At 40.0% G+C, this 17590-nt stretch overlaps 1 long non-coding RNA gene across 1 annotated transcript; it reads right to left on the reverse strand.

Annotated features, from left to right (window-relative positions):
• Positions 1-1208: 1208 nt before the first annotated feature.
• LOC132623393 (uncharacterized) lies at positions 1209-8261 on the reverse strand. Its single transcript, XR_009576225.1, has 2 exons — positions 8109-8261; positions 1209-1455 (listed from the first exon to the last, which is right to left on the reverse strand). It is a non-coding gene; the product is annotated as an uncharacterized LOC132623393 (long non-coding RNA).
• Positions 8262-17590: the final 9329 nt, after the last annotated feature.

Genomic DNA, 17590 nt, shown 5'->3' on the forward strand with positions numbered 1-17590 from the left:
CTAGAGGTGAGTTTCCAGGTATATTAAGGCTAAACCTTTCTTTCTTAAGGCATGATTCCTTTGTTGTGAACCTGTCACGCCCCGAACCTGGGCCTGGACGTAACACGGCACCCGGTGCCTGACTGCATGTGACCGAGCGAACCAACTGGCTGGCTGAATCAACATGTGATATCAACAACATAACTGAATGTGGAAACAACTAATCACATGCTGATATACTAAAGGTCTGACTGAAATCATAATGCGAAAATACTTAGACAATCTGAACATATCTGAAAGAAGCCAACATGGCTAAACCAAAACAACTGAGTATAACTATCTACAAGGCTAACATAACATATATCTGACTGTCTAAACTGTGTCTATGAAGCCTCTAAGAGTACTGAATAATAGAGCTGTCTATAAACTGAAATAACTGGATAGCTGACAACGCCCCGAAGGAATTTGGGGCTCACCAGTAGCTGATACGTGCGCTCCTAAATAACTGAGTCGTCAACCTGTATATCGTTGCCTGCATCGCGAGATGCAGGCCCCCAAGCAATAAAAGGGACATCAGCACATTTGAATTGTACTGGTATGTAAGCTGAAACTAAAACTGATAACTGTAACTGTAATAGCAAGGAAGTAGAGATATGAATACTCCCTGCTCTGTATCTGAATCATCTGTATTATCTGTGTTTGTATATGTGGGGCCTCGGCCCAATAATAAATGCACGCTATGGCCTCGGCCTAGTAGTGCGTCAGTCAATGGCCTCGGCCATGTATACGTATACACAAGACTGTGTTGTGCCCTCGGGCAGAATCACATATGTATAATTATGGTTAATTAATAAGGACTGAGACCATAACAACAATGAACAATACTGAACCGAAATAGACATGCTGGACTGAATTGAAAACATTGATTGTTTCTGAGCATACTAAATTTCTTAGACTGAGACTCATGTGGTAACAATACATAAGTCTATAAAGATTACGTGTTGAGTTCATGATATTCAAATTGATAACCATGAACGAATTCTGTAACTGCAACCCTAGAAGATAACAGTTCTACAACATATCATAAATGTCACGACCCGACTAGGGGCCGTGACGAGTACCCGATACTTGTACCGAGCACCCCTTATCTATCGTATTACCTGTACCTCTTAGCAAGCCGTGTAAACCGAGCCATTTTTTTTTCCTTGAACATAAACTAATAAACTCCGTTATTACCTTGTACAACAATATTAACATGCCAAAACACTATACATATATCTGTACCTGACTGACTGTACGTATCTGTCTACGAGCCTCTAGACATAGTACACTTATACATAGAAAGGGCCGGGGTGCTACCAAGCCCGAATGTATATGCATAAAATAGTACCGCTGGAGTGAGGCTCCGGAACAACTGGAGCGCTGTCAAGTGCGGCTGGTAGAGCTTCTAAGGATCACGTCCACCTGTCTGCTGACCTGCGCGGCATGAAACGCAGCGTCCACAAGAAGGGACGTCAGTACGAATAGTGTACCGAGTATGTAAGGCATGGAAGACAATGCAAGCAATAACATAGAGTGCGATTAATAATATCATGGAGTCACAGGACATATAACGAGGCAAGAAAGTAACCTGTACATAGGAAGGCCCCTTTTTGGGCGGCTATCATGCATGGCTTGTCTTTCCCTTTTAAAAACGTTTCCCCTCCATGAACGTAGAAAATAGAACTTATATTATGTCGTATCTTGTCGTATCGTGTCCTATCGTGCCCTATCGTATCCTATCGTGGCATATCAGGTCGTATCCTATCGTGGCATATCAGGTCGTATCCTATCGTGTCTTCTCATGGCATATTATATCGTGTAATGTCATGTGATACAACTCGAATGGCATCAAGACCTTTTACAAGGAGCCAAGCGAGGGAACTTCAAGCTATGCAAGCATTGTTCATGAGGAGGGACATACTTGAATACACTCTAACACCTTCCCGGGGATTGCAAGTGTTCATGATAGCATGGGAGGATGGTTTGGAGAAGAGGTTGGAAGATGGTCATACTTTCAATGTGACTATTACTTGAAGATTTGCAAATTCAAGTTTTGTTCCCAAAAGAAGACACCCAAACAAGGCCCTTACTTCATTAAGGGTAAAAGTGTAATAGTGTAGTTGTCTTCTTTTGAACCTTAGTATAAGTAGTAGTCTATTTCATTTGGAAGACTTAGTCTATGTTGAATATTGATGTCTTGAAATTGTGAACTCTTTTGAGTGTTGAGAGCTTGCTAAGCTAGAGATTGTGAATCTTGTGAGAGGATTGGTTATTAGGGTATCAAATCCCTATTGGTCATCCTAAGAGTTTGGTGCTCTTTAGTTCCTAAATTAGAGGTCAAGTTAATTCAAGAACTTTGGTTGCTAATTTGGGTCTTTAGTTGTGTCAAATTATCTATCCTTTATGTTTCTTGTCCTTTTTCTTCATTTTCGTATGGAATATTGTATCAATTGGTATCAGAGCTTAGTTTAGATTTGTTCTACCAAATCTAATCTTGGGTTTTGATTCAACAACAAAAAAAAAAATCGGAGTTAAAAAAAAAAAAAAAAAAAAAAACGATTTTTTTTCTGTTGATTTTGTTGAATCTATTGTTAGATTAGAGTTTCGTAGTGTTTCTAGATTCTAAATCTTCAATTTCGAATCCATTTGGAGTTAGGGTTTGTGTTCCACCATTGTTGAACTTCAAAACTTCAAGAACTTGAAAGTGGTCTTGTTGAAGAAGGTCAACTTGAAGGTTGAACCCTATTGGGCTTTGTTCTCTACATTAAAGAGAACTTAAATCCAAAATTTGAGCCAATTTGGAGTTGATTTGAGGGTAGTTGAATTTTTGATTTGTTCTTGTGTTCTTGAAGACCTTCATATCTTCATAAGGAAGAAGACTCTCCAAAGGTCCATTTGATCCAAAAGTTGTGAAATAAAGTTGTGAAAAAGTGTTAGAGGGCCAAAAACAAAAAAAAAAAAATCAAAAAAATCAGAAATACTTAGTTCATCAAAAGTGTTTGTGGATCTAAATTTCTGATTTTTGCAAAAAAAAAAAAAAAAAAAAAAAAAAAAAAAAAAAAAAAAAAAATCGCATTGGCCCATCTGCGACACTACATGCGAGTCGCATGTTGAACCTGCGAGTCGCAGGTTGTGTCGCACTTGACGACAGAGAGTTGGGATTTTGGTGGCAGCATGTGCGACTCGCATATTTCATCGCATGTTGAACATGCGAATCGCACATGGTGTCGCATCCTGTGACAGAGCGTTGACACCTTGGTTGCATCATCTGCGAAACGCACATCGCACTCGCATGTTGAACATGCGAGTCGCATGTTATGCACAAGTGTCGCAGGTTGCACAAATTTAGTTTTTTTCTTTTTTTTTCTTTTTTCTCTTTGATTCAACTTCTCAAAACGAAAAAAAATCTTGATCCTTAGTTGATGGTTTTGTGTCCCTAATCCTTTGTTAGGGAAAAAAAAAAAAAAAAAAAAAAAAAAAAAAAAAAAGAGTATAGAAATTCAAAAAAATTCATTACTTCAAATTGATACCTTGGATCAATTGGGGCCTCCTGGTCGTGTTTTCAAGTTATCACCTACCCGGGCCCGAAATTTTAGTTATTTTCCCGATTTTTGCATTCAATTTTCTTGTGTCTCTTTACTAGTAGGCATGTAGTAGTTGTTCCTACTTGTGTTTGCTAGTTCTTGTGTTCGCATTTCTTTCGTGCTTTTCTTCGTTTTTGCTTCGTTGTTAATTTCTTGGCTCAAGTGCGTTTGTTTGAATTGAGTCGTCCGTCTTTCTTCGAGTCTAACAAGAATCCATTCCGATCTCGAGTAGCAATTGTGCACTGTGCAACCAACTGAATCCAATAGAGAATCAACATCGGCTAATCCATTTGAGTGGTAAAAGGCAAGAGTGTGTGAGCTCATTCGAGTGGTGCTAGCCGAGCACAAAAGAGTGTAAACACGAGTGTGGTGAGGTTTCTTTACAACTAACGTGTTTGCTAAGTATTCTGTGCAGGTACTACTCCATGGATAGAAGATGTCACTCAATGCTTGTGAGGGTGTTGAAAGAGGAGAGGATTCGTCTTGAAATTGATGACTACTTTAGTGAATGCTATGTTACTCCTCGTCTTGCGGTTGGGTTGGGGTTATCTATAGTGAAAAGGGCAAAGCAAAAGGGAAGGTTAACTAATGTGGCATATGTACCTTTCTCTTATGGGGAATACCATGAGAATGTGTGCTGCGAAATACTCCCTATGGACAATTGTGACGTGTGCTTTGGGTTTGCTTGGTTTGAAGACCATGGGATTGCGGATGAACAAAATTGGCATAAGTATGTTGTGAATGAACGGGGAACACCTCTATTTCCAAACATACTTCATAGAACGAATCCAAGGATAAACGTGCAAGAGCCCAATGTGAGTTGGCCTACCCTATGTATGAGCGCTAGTGGTGAAGAGTTCTATGAATGGGAACTCGTGATGGATGAAATCTTTGCTGGCTACAACTACTCACGACTAAGGAAGATGGACTTAGTCGTTCAAACTTTTGACTCAAAGCTTGTCAAATATTGGGAGTATGTGAAACGTTGTGGGAGACAAGTGAGGAGTCCCATCAAAACTTGGGAGGACATGAAAAGGATATTGAGAAGCCAATATCCCAGGCCACATATGAGAAGAAATGAATCTTTGAGGGGTACCTCTTTTGAGAGAACCCCATGCTTAAAGGCAAGGACGGTGGCTACAACTATTCCTTCCATTGGTCAAAGGAGCTTGCATGAACACCAAGGTAAAATCACTTATCCTTATACTCCTACATCTTTGGGTGATTTAAATGTCAAGACAAGCATGAAAGTTAGTGTACCTTGCATTAAGCCTAATGCTTCTTTGCCATGTATTGGTAATGCCATTGTTGAAAGTGTCGCCGCACTAGTTGATCCTATTGATGACCGAATTGATCCTTCTTGTAAGGTCGATTTGTGTCCACCTAGTGTTGACACTTGTGCTTTGAATGATAGTGCATTATCTAATGAAGGTGCTCAAACACTAGTTGATCCTTTAGATGACAAAATTGATTCTTCTTGCAAGATCGATTTGTGTCCACCTAGTGTTGACACTTACGAATTGAATGGTAGTTTGTCATGTGGTCACCATGTTAGTAATTATTGCGAGATTGACATACTACCAACTACTGCTGAAACTTGTGTTGATCAACTTGCTTGTCATGATAATTCACTACTTGAGGATCTTTGTGATGTGTTTAATGTACCTCTAGTTAGTGATAATGTTGAAACAGTTGGTCAATTGAAAGAATGTGACATATCACCCTTGTTTGTTTCATGTCAAAATGAGTCTCTTGATCGTACTTTAGTGTCACGTGATAAGACTCCACTTTGTAGTGGTGATGTGTGTCATGTAGATAGTCATGTGAGCGAAAATGCATTGAAAGATGACATTGGTCCTTTTGAGAGTGAAATGACATGCCTTGACTCCTCATTGTTCATCGATTACTCTCTTGTAAAGGATAATGTTCTATTTGAGGATGACATGACTATTGAGAGTGAAATACCTAGTGGGGTGTTTGGTAATGTTGAACGTTTAGTTTCCTTTGGAGGCTATAATGTGATATGTAACCCACTATGGGATGAAGACACGCTTTCCTATGATGGAGATCTTCCTTTGAGGAATTGTGATCCATTTGTGGAGAAGGAAAGCGTTACAAAGGAAGGTAATTCTTGTCTAGAAATTGCAAATTCTTCCTTTCATGTTCAACTTCATAGTAACCCCTTGGATAATCTTGTCCTTGAACCGTATGGTGAGGTTACATTGGGGAGTGATATTGATGAGGAAGTTATTTTACGTGATACCTTTCTTTATTACTTGTTTGCATATGATGACATTCTTGATCATATAGGGAGTGTATCTTATGTGGGAGAAGGCTCTTATGATCTGGCCAATGGTGTTCTTGACCACACTAGATGGATGTTCGTTCCCTTTGATCCGGGCGACACCTTGTGTGATTTGAGCGCACTATCTTGGGGGAGTGAGAGTGTTTTTGTTTGGACATTATGCTACATGTCAAATAGAACCAATGTCGAGTTGCATACTTCGTCTTCTGAATCCATTGGTTTTATTACTCTATCCTTATGTCATGAACTTTGGAGGAATCAACTTCTTGATACCTCATGTGTGCAAATATTAGTCATGATTGTCATAGATGTGTGGTTGTACCACAAGTTTGTTTCATTTCTTGATCTTTGGGATAGCCAAGTTCTTAGTACTCTACTTAAGAGCTTATTTTGTTTGAAAAAGGTTGATACTTGGCTATATCACAAATTTGTGCTTACTTGGCATGGTGGTAGGTTAGTCCACCCTAACACTAACCCTCATCCTTTGAGGACTTGGTTTTTGTTTGTCTCCTTATGGTTTTGCAAGGTATAGATTCGAGGACGAATCCTTTTCAAGAAGGGGAGAATGATACAAGCCGAGTTGCCTCAAGGACACTTCAAGGACCGTCCCGTGGAGTCAAAGTTTGGATAATAGCATGGAGAGGACGGATGGGAGATGGAAGAATATTAAAGTGGCCAATTCAAGATTTCCATCTCCACAAGACTAGCCAAACAAGGCCCTTACTTCATTAAGGGTATAATTGTAATAATGTTAGTCTTCTATTAGTTAGTTAGTATAAATAGCTAGTCTTTCATTTCATTAGGGGACTTTTGACATTTGGAAGAAAAGATGAGTGATTTTTGAGAGAGTTGTCTCTAGAGAGAGAAACTTGTAGAGAGGCCATGGATGGCTCTTGTTGAACCTTTGATTGTGAGAGGATTGGTTGCTTGGGAATTCAATTCCCTTGAGGTCATCCTAAGAGGTTGGTGCTTGTTTATGCTAATTAATTGAGGTCTTTAGGTTTGATACACCTTTAGGTTGCTTTTAATTCCATTTTCTTGTGTCAATCTATCTATCATTTACTTTCCTTGTCATTTTATTGCTTCCGCGTATCCGTTATTGTATCATCATGTCTTACTACAGCATGTCGTATCGTGTTATATCATGTCAATGTCATAGTATAGTGTGTCATAGTGTATCATGCCATAGCGTAACTTGTCATATCATAGCATAGCTTATCATATCATAGCATAGCTTGTCGTAGCGTATCATATCATGGCATAGCGTATCATATCATAGCTTAGCTTTCCGTTGAAAATCTTTTCTTGTTCATATATATATAAAAATAGAACATGTCATATTGCCGAGGCGTCGGCAGACGATCCATTTAGCCATAAATACACATCCCGCGTCCGGGCATCCCGCGTCCGGGGCGATATCATGTCATGTAATGCCAACTGATCAGGTGGATATGCGTGTATAACGCTCTGCCCTTATTCCCATCTTCCCCGTATACATATGCATACATCATGTACATATATCAGCGTCTATAGCGCTCTGAATCTTTTGTCATATACATATACTGGTATCATGTACATATATCAGCGACTATAGCGCTCTGGATCTTTTATCATATACATATACGTGTATCATATACATATATCAGCGTCTATAGCGCTCTGGATCTTTCATCGTATACATATACGTATATCATGTACATATTTTATAAACATATATATATATCTTATATACATATACATGTCTTATATACTTTTACATATCTTATATACATATACATATTTTATATACATATACATATTTCCATTAGAATGGTACAGTACTTATCGTTTGATAATCGAAACGGGGATCAAAAGTTTCCTTTGGATTCTACTCCCAAAATAAGTCAAACGGAGCAATAGGGAAAATCCGGGAACAATGGGCCCACCTCGGGTCAAATGAGGCGGCGTACCAAATTTACGTACATTATATTTCATGACGTCACTTGTGAGGGTTTTAAGGTAGTCGGGTCATATTTATGCCAGTTCTAGATGTTTAGGAAGTTTCTCCAATATTTTACACAATTTCTCATTCAATTCTACTGAATGAAAAAGGGGAAACTTTAAGTGCGGATTCCGGGAAATAGAGTTGTCCCCGAGGCTCGTACCCAACTTATTACGTTTAAGACATGCCATAGAAGGAAGGGTGAAGCCTTACATACCTTTTCCGCTTCATACACGTCTCCAAAATCAAGTTTCAAGTTCGCCAAAATCTACAATTTGGTCACAATTACCAAATGTTAATTGTAAGGCTTTAAGATTTCAATCTTAACCAATACTTGTCTACAAAAATTTGGGCAGCATCTCCCCTATAAATACACCATCCCCAAAATTCAACTTAGCCAATTATTTATCAACAACAATCCGGGAATTCAACCCGGCCAAACTATCAACACATTGACAACAACCATGACTACAAAACACAATATAACACAACTAGTCTTCTTTCCAACATAATGCAATAGCTTTCATTCCAACTTCACATTTCCAAACCAATCTCAATGTTTTTACATTCATTACTAATCAAGATCATTACAATATAATTCGGAAGCATTTCATATCGTTTCTACCAAATATTCACAAGATATACAAAATATACAAACTTTCCACCAAAACCATAATCCATCCAAAACTTCTAATCTTCAATCTACATATTCATAACATATTTCCATCTTCCAATTTCATCAACCATAATCATAATTTGCACCTTAATAATTTCATTTTCATAATTACATAAATCTACCATAAAATCACAAAACTTCTCATAACCACTTAACAACCAATCTTTCATGCCAATATGGACTATTATCCTTCCAAATTCACCAACTAACATAATAATTCACATTTAAAACTCCACTTCTATAATTACATAAAAACTTCATTAAAATCACATAATTTCCTATAACTATTTCCAATAATTTTCCCTGCCAACTTGAACCATTTTCTTCCATTTCCAATATAAATTTCACCATAACCACAACTAGAATACAACATAAAATTCAACTCATACTATTTATACAACAATATACATATATGTCCACTTACATATATGCACACCCACTTTGTAAATTTCCATATTTCCATAAATTCTACTCATTTCTACATACTACAACATAAACCAACCTTCATAACATAATAAAAACGGATTAATTCTTACCTTTTTCTACAATCTTGTTCACTTGACCAAGTTGTCAACTTGAAGAAACAAGTGCTCTTTCTTCCAAAATAATTACACCAAGTTGTAAAGGACCCTTGAATTAGTAGAAATACCACAAGAAAATAATTTTTGGAGAAAGATTTCAAAGGGCAAAAATTTGCAAGCTATGGCCGTATGGCCTTTAAGCTTTTGTTCTTCTTTTTGTTGTTTTTCACTTTCTCAAATTTTCTTGAAGTTTCTAAGACTAATGATCCCTTCTAGTCTTATTTATCACATGAAAAATTAATTAAGTGACATGGGTTGGGCCAGGTATGGCCGGCCACCTTCACTTTTGGGCCTAAATTCGTTTTTTATTTTTTTGGGCCAACTCGGTTGATCCCGAGTTGGGCCTAGCCCACTGACCTTTCGACCTTAAAACGTTCATATCTCCTTGTACCGACGTCACCTGAGAACCCACGACCTATGGTTGAAAAGCTAATTCAATTATCTACAACTTCTATTTCTTGGTATTTTTCCAAATTCCAAACTTATAATACCGTTTTTGCCCCTAAAAGTCAGATCACCCGAAAACGTTTTCTTAAAAATATTCGTTTGGAGGACTTCCACTTTGATTTGGCCCAAGGGTCCTTCTTGAATTGTGTTTAACTTCACATATGTGATTCATATGACTTTTCAAATGTCCAAAAAAAATCTCGATGTGTGGGCCCCACCTCAGCTTACAAATAATCCGACGTAAAAAAATACGGGATATAACAATAAAACTGGGCTAAACTGTATTCTGAGTCAAATTACTGACAAGTATGAAGAATGAGGCGTAGGGAGAATAATGAACATTCCCTAACGTAGATAGTTAGCCTCACATACCTTAATTCCAGCCTTTGAGCGTAATACAATGTTCGTGTCACCCCTTTCAACTTTGATCTATATCAATACAAGCCAAAGGGATTCTATATTAGCAATAATATTCATGTTTTGGTCATCTAAGCATTTTATCAAACACTTAGTGGGCATAAAGCTCCACAATCTCCATTAATGGTGTTTCTTCACCCAATTCTCATCCTATTACTTATAGGTGATTCTACAATCTCAATTAGATATAATTAACTTCATTCTCCATCACCCATATCATTATAACAATCTCAAGTCAACAATCCAAAACTCTAGCATAGTTCATATAATCCTCTTTATCAAACTCATTTACTATTCTCCCAAGAACTCATCAATTCACAACTATACATGATTATAGAGTAGAAACATTACCTTTTTGAAGTCCAATCCTCTTGAATTCGAGTTCTAGGGTTTCCACATCCAACAAAAATGTTCCAATCCTAACTCTATGGATTAGAAGAGTTTACTCAAGTTAGAAAGGGATTAGGGACTTAAATTCAACCTAGAATCATGATAAAAACTTACCTTGGAAGATCTTGAGGTTTGGGACTTGTTCTCTATGAGTTTAGAGAGAATTTTCGTGAATGGGGGCTGGGGAAATAAACCCCAAACCCCAAATATAACAAAAAAACGCGTAAACCCGACTTTTGACCCGAAATCGACCTGTTTCGCGATGGTTCCGCGATGCGGGTACATCGCGCAACATTCTGCAACTAAAACTCAGAGTTGCGCGATCGGTCCGCGAAGCGGGACCATCGCGCGCGCTCTCACACGCCCGAGAAGCGACGGGTGTCGGTTCTGCACAGTGTTCGGTAAAATAGGCATAACTTCTTGTACACAGCTCTGTTCAAGACCCATAATATACCGTTGGAAATTTATTTCAAAGGGCTACAACTTTCATCAAGGAAGTTTTTCCAAATTCCAAATTAATAGAGGGGTTATGGTCGTTGGAAGTAAGACTTTCTATAAACTCACTTGCAAACATGCCCCGTAGAGTGGCTTCCAACTTTTCTTTGCCCAAAGACATTTCTTATGACTTAATTGGTTTTCAAAACACTTCCTATAACCCTCATATTGGTTTCATTATATTATCATCTTATGAGTCAAACTTTCGCCCAAAGCTACGAGGTGTTACAATATCTCCCCCTTGGGATCATTCGTCCTCGAATGATAAACATTCGGGATTCTACAAAAATTTTGTCAGAGCTTCCTCTGTAATAAGGCACTACCAACCTATCACAACAACCCATAATATCATTGCCTCACAGGGCTACATCACAATAGCACTATAAATTGGTAACACACGACCAAAAGAATGAAAAGAAAGCTTACATACCTCAAAATCTTGGTGCTTCATCATAAATCTCTTCTGCATGCTGAAACAAGTGCGGGTACATGGATTTCATATCCTCCTCGGCTTCCCATGTATCTTCCTCAACTTTCTGACTCCTCCACAGGACTTTCACTGAGGCTACTTCCTTAGTTCTCAACTTGCGAACTTGACGGTCAAGAATGGCTACGGGGATCTCCTCATACGTCAAACCATCCTTAATTGTTATAGTATCAGCAGGAACAACCAACGACGGGTCTCCTACACACTTCCTCAACATGGACACATGAAACACGGGATGTACAACAGCCAAATCTTGTGGCAACTCAAGTTCATAAGCTACTAGTCCGACCTTTCGTAGAATTCTGTAAGGTCCAATATATCTAGGACTTAGCTTCCCTTTCTTGCCAAATCTCATAACACCCTTCATGGCTGAGACTTTAAGGAACACTCAATCATCAACTGAAAATTCTAAGTCCCTTCGCCTCACATCTGTATAAGACTTCTGGCGACTCTGAGCCGTTTTCAAACGCTCCTGTATCAACTTGACTTTCTCCATAGCTTAATAAACCAAATCTGGTCCTAACAACTCTGCTTCACCAACTTCGAACCAACCAATTGGTGATCTACACCTTCGCCCATACAGAGATTCAAATGGTGTCATCCCAATACTAGTAGGATAACTGTTATTATAAGAAAACTCAATGAGAGCCAAGTGATCATCCCAATTACCTTTGAAATCCAAGACGCATGCTCTCAACATATCCTCTAGAGTCTGAATAGTACGCTCTGCCTGGCCATCTGTTTGTGGATGAAAAGTTGTGCTGAGGTTCACCTTGGTACCCAATCCTTTCTGAAAGGATTTCCAGAAGTTCGCTGTAAACTGAGCACCACGATCTGAAATAATGGACACAGGTGTCCCACACAATCTGACAATCTCATTAACATACATCTTGGCATAATCTTCTGCTGAATCTGTGGTCTTGACTGGCAAAAAGTGCGCCGACTTAGTAAGTCGGTCAACGATCACCCAAATAGAGTCATGTCTCCTAGCTGAACGAGGTAGACCTGATACAAAATCCATATTGATCATTTCCCATTTCCAGATAGGAATATCAATATTCTGAGCCAAGCCACCAGGCCTCTGGTGTTCGGCTTTCACTTGCTGACAATTCGACCACTTAGCTACAAAATTTGCCACATTCCTCTTCATATCGTTCCACCAGTAAATCTCCTTAAGATCATGATACATCTTAGTGAAACCTGGGTGAATGGAATACCTGGAATTGTGAGCTTCTGACATGATTCGCTCTCTGAGTCCATCTACATCTGGAACACATAATCTGCCTCAGTACCTCAAGGTACCATCATCTCCCCCTTGTTCGAAATCCGTCGTCTTATGCTTGTGAATCCCCTCTTTCAGCTGCAACAAGTAGGGATCATTAAACTGTTTCTCCTTGACTTCTACAACTAAAGAGGAAAGACACATATTCTGAACAACCACACCACCATCCTCGGAGTCCATAAGTCGAACTCCAAGATTGGCCAAATGGTGAACTTCCTTTATCATAACTTTCTTATCTACGTCCACGTGGGATAGACTTCCCATGGAACGCCGACTAAGAGCATCAGCTACAACGTTCTCTTTCCCCGGATGATAAAGAATATCCACATCATAATCCTTAAGCAATTCGAGTCATCTCCTTTGCCTAAGATTCAGCTCCCTTTGCTTGAAGATATACTGCAGGCTTTTATGATCTGTGAAAATATCAACATGCACTCCATACAAATAATGACGCCATATCTTAAGTGCAAAAACTACAGCTGCCAACTCTAGGTCATAGGTTGGATAATTCTTCTCATGAGTCTTAAGCTGTCTGGACGCATAAGCAACAACCTTACCATGCTGCATTAAAACACATCCGAGACCAACTCCCGAAGCATCGCAATAGACAACGAATCCCTCGGTTCCCTCTGGTAGTGTCAAAACTGGAGCAGAAGTCAATCTCTTCTTCAACTCTTCGAAACTCTGCTCACATACCTCTGACCATTGGAATTTGACTTTCTTCTGAGTCAGCTTAGTCAGCGGAGCTGAGATAGAGGAAAATCCCTCAACAAAACGCCTATAATAACCTGCCAGACCCAAGAAACTTCTGATGTCTGATGCTGAGGTGGTTCTGGGCCAGTTCTTGACAGCGTCAATCTTCTGAAGGTCCACCTTAACACCTTCACCTGAAATTACATGGCCCAGGAATGCCACTGACTTGAGCCAAAACTCGCACTTTGAGAATTTTGCATAAAGCTCATGATCCTTGAGTGTCTGCAACACTATTCTAAGATGCTCTGCATGATCTGTCTCACTACGGGAATACGCCAATATGTCATCAATAAACACAATGACGAATAAATCAAGATAAGGCTTGAAGACTCTGTTCATAAGATCCATGAAAGCTGCTGGTGCATTCGTCAACCCAAACGACATGATAAGAAATTCAAAATGACCATAACGGGTTCTGAAAGCGGTCTTCGGAATGTCAACCTCCTTAACTTTTAACTGATGGTAGCCTGATCTGAGGTCAATCTTGGAATAACACTGAGCACCCTGAAGTTGATCAAATAGGTCGTCTATTCTGGGAAGAGGATACTTATTTTTAATGGTGACCTTGTTCAACTGGCGGTAGTCTATACACATACGCAAGGATCCATCCTTCTTTCGGACAAACAAGACCGGTGCGCCCCAAGGTGAGACACTTGGCCTTATAAATCCCTTATCAAGAAGATCCTTCAACTGGACTTTTAACTCCTTTAACTCTGCTGGGGCCATCCTATACGGTGGAATAGATATCGGCTTAGTACCGAGAAGTAGGTCAATTCCAAAGTCAATTTCCCTATCGGGAGGGACTCCGGGTAGGTCATCTGGAAAGACTTCTGGAAATTCACTGACAACTGGTACTGACTGAAGAGCTGGAGCCTGGGCATCTGTATCCCTGACTCGAACTAAGTGGTAAATATACCCCTTGGAGATCATCTTTTTAGCTCTAAGGTAGGAAATAAATCTACCCCTAGGTGCTATTGAATTACCTTTCCATTCTATAAGTTCATCGGGAAAATCAAATGTCACAGTTTTGGTTCTACAACCCACAGAGGCATGACAGGACTCTAACCAATCCATACCCATAATTACGTCAAAATCCACCATCTCCAATTCTATTAAGTCTGCTATGGTGTTGCGGTGGTAGATTAACACTGGACAACGCCTATAGATACGCCTAGCTATAACTGATTCCCCAACCGGTGTGGATACTACGAAAGATTCATGCAACTTTTCGGGTTCTATCCTAAATTTCTTAGCAATATACGGGGTTATATAAGATAGAGTGGATCCTGAGTCCATAAGAGCAAATACATCGAAGGTGAAGACTGTTAGCATACCTGTGACAACATCTCCACGAGCCTCGGTATCCCGGCGACCTAACAGTGCATACAAACGGTTCTGACCACCACCCGTATTACCGGACTTTATTGCTCCGCGCCCCTGCTGGGCTTGGGAATTTCGGGGAGCTGCTGAATTTGTGGACTGAGCTACATTACCCCCAGTATTCTGTCTTGCGGATGGGCAATCCTTCAGATAGTGGCCCTGCCGACCGCACCCGAAACAACCATCCGTGCCCGAACGGCACACCCCTGGGTGTCTCCTCCCACACTTACTGCAGGGAGGATATGTAGCTGCTCCAAAATTTTGACTCTTCTGGCTAAACTTAGACCTCTGAGATGGGACACTAACTGTAGACTGAGCAGGTCCTGATGACCTATTCTTGAAGAACTGGCGGTATCCTCCTCCCTGATTTCCTGCCTGACTGAAATTTCCTATAGACTTAGCCTTATTACTGAATTCCCTATCTTTCTGCTTCTGCAGGGCTTCTTCTTCCTTCAGCCTAGTCTCATTACCTTGCACGAATGCCAGTATCTTGGAAATAGTTATCTTGTCATTCTGAGCAGATGTATTGGCATCCCTGTGCAACTCGGGTTTAAGCCCAAGTACAAATCTTCTAACCACGACCCTCATATCAGGGACCATGTGAGGAGCATATCTGGACAATGACACAAACTTGAGGTAATAATCCTGAACAGTCATGTCCTTCTGCCTTAGATTTTCAAACTCTGTAGCCTTGCTTCCCTGACCTCAATTGGCATGAAGTGCTCAATGAATGCTTCTGCAAATTCATCCCAAGTAGCGGAAGGTGCATCCTCCCCTCGGGACCGTTCCCATGTCCCATACCAAATATGGGCCACATCTTGCAGCTGGAAAGCTCCGAGTTCTGCTGCCTCTGTATCCGTAGCATGCATAACACGAAATATTTTCTGGAGTCCATCAATGAAATTTTGGGGGTCTTCCTCCTTCTTTGACCCTGTGAACACTGGCGGCTTCATCCGCATAAACTCCTGAGTCCTAGAACTGTTTGATCCACTACTAGCACCTGAGCTAGGGGTCGTTTCCTGTCGCTGGGCCTGATTTTCCAAAATTTGAGTGAGCAACTGAATAGCTCCTCTAGCATCTGCATCTGAAGTATTGGGAGGCATAGCAGCGGCATTAGCTGTGGCGGCTGCCTGGGCCTGAGTGCCTCCTTCTGTTGCTGCGTCAACGGTAGCCCTCTGGCTAGTGGCCGCATTTTTCTTGTTGTACTTCCTTTTTGGAGCCATGTCTGAAATACGTAATTCGTACGAGTTAGAAGAATTCTAAAAGCATTACTCTATCTTGCACGATCTAGAGTATGAAAGAAGTGAAACAAATCCTGAATGTCTTGGTGGTCAACTGTTTATATGTGTGGGGCCCTCACACATATAAAAGAGACCCCACTGGACACGGCTTCATAGACTCCCTAAGACACTTGAACCTAGGGCTCTGATACCAAGCTTTGTCACGCCCCGAACCTGGGCCTGGACGTAACACGGCACCCGGTGCCTGACTGCATGTGACCGAGCGAACCAACTGGCTGGCTGAATCAACATGTGATATCAACAACATAACTGAATGTGGAAACAACTAATCACATGCTGATATACTAAAGGTCTGACTGAAATCATAATGCGAAAATACTTAGACAATCTGAACATATCTGAAAGAAGCCAACATGGCTAAACCAAAACAACTGAGTATAACTATCTACAAGGCTAACATAACAAATATCTGACTGTCTGAACTGTGTCTATGAAGCCTCTAAGAGTACTGAATAATAGAGCTGTCTATAAACTGAAATAACTGGATAGCTGACAACGCCCCGAAGGAATTTGGGGCTCACCAGTAGCTGATACGTGCGCTCCTAAATAACTGAGTCGTCAACCTGTATATCGTTGCCTGCATCACGAGATGCAGGCCCCCAAGCAATAAAAGGGACATCAGCACATTTGAATTGTACTGGTATGTAAAGCAACTGAAGCAATAAAATACCGAAGCTGAAACTGAAACTGATAATTGTAACTGTAATAGCAAGGAAGTAGAGATATGAATACTCCCTGCTCTGTATCTGAATCATCTGTATTATCTGTGTTTGTATATGTGGGGCCTCGGCCCAATAATAAATGCACGCTATGGCCTCGGCCTAGTAGTGCGTCAGTCAATGGCCTCGGCCATGTATACGTATACACAAGACTGTGTTGTGCCCTCGGGCAGAATCACATATGTATAATTATGGTTAATTAATAAGGACTGAGACCATAACAACAATGAACAATACTGAACCAAAATAGACATGCTGGACTGAATTGAAAACACTTATTGTTTCTGAGCATACTAAATTTCTTAGACTGAGACTCATGTGGTAACAATACATAAGTCTATAAAGATTACGTGCTGAGTTCATGATATTCAAATTGATAACCATGAACGAATTCTGTAACTGCAACCCTAGAAGATAACAGTTTTACAACATATCATAAAACTGGGCTAAACTGTATTCTGAGTCAAATTACTGACAAGTATGAAGAATGAGGCGTAGGGAGAATCATGAACATTCCCTAACGTAGATAGTTAGCCTCACATACCTTAATTCCAGCCTTTGAGCGTAATACAATGTTCGTCACCCCTTTCAACTTTGATCTATATCAATACAAGCCAAAGGGATTCTATATTAGCAATAATATTCATGCTTTGGTCATCTAAGCATTTTATCAAACACTTAGTGGGCATAAAGCTCCACAATCTCCATTAATGGTGTTTCTTCACCCAATTCCCATCCTATTACTTATAGGTGATTCTACAATCTCAATTA

This window comes from Lycium barbarum, chromosome 12, assembly GCF_019175385.1.
Source record: "Lycium barbarum isolate Lr01 chromosome 12, ASM1917538v2, whole genome shotgun sequence".
Classification (NCBI taxonomy): Eukaryota; Viridiplantae; Streptophyta; class Magnoliopsida; order Solanales; family Solanaceae; genus Lycium; species Lycium barbarum.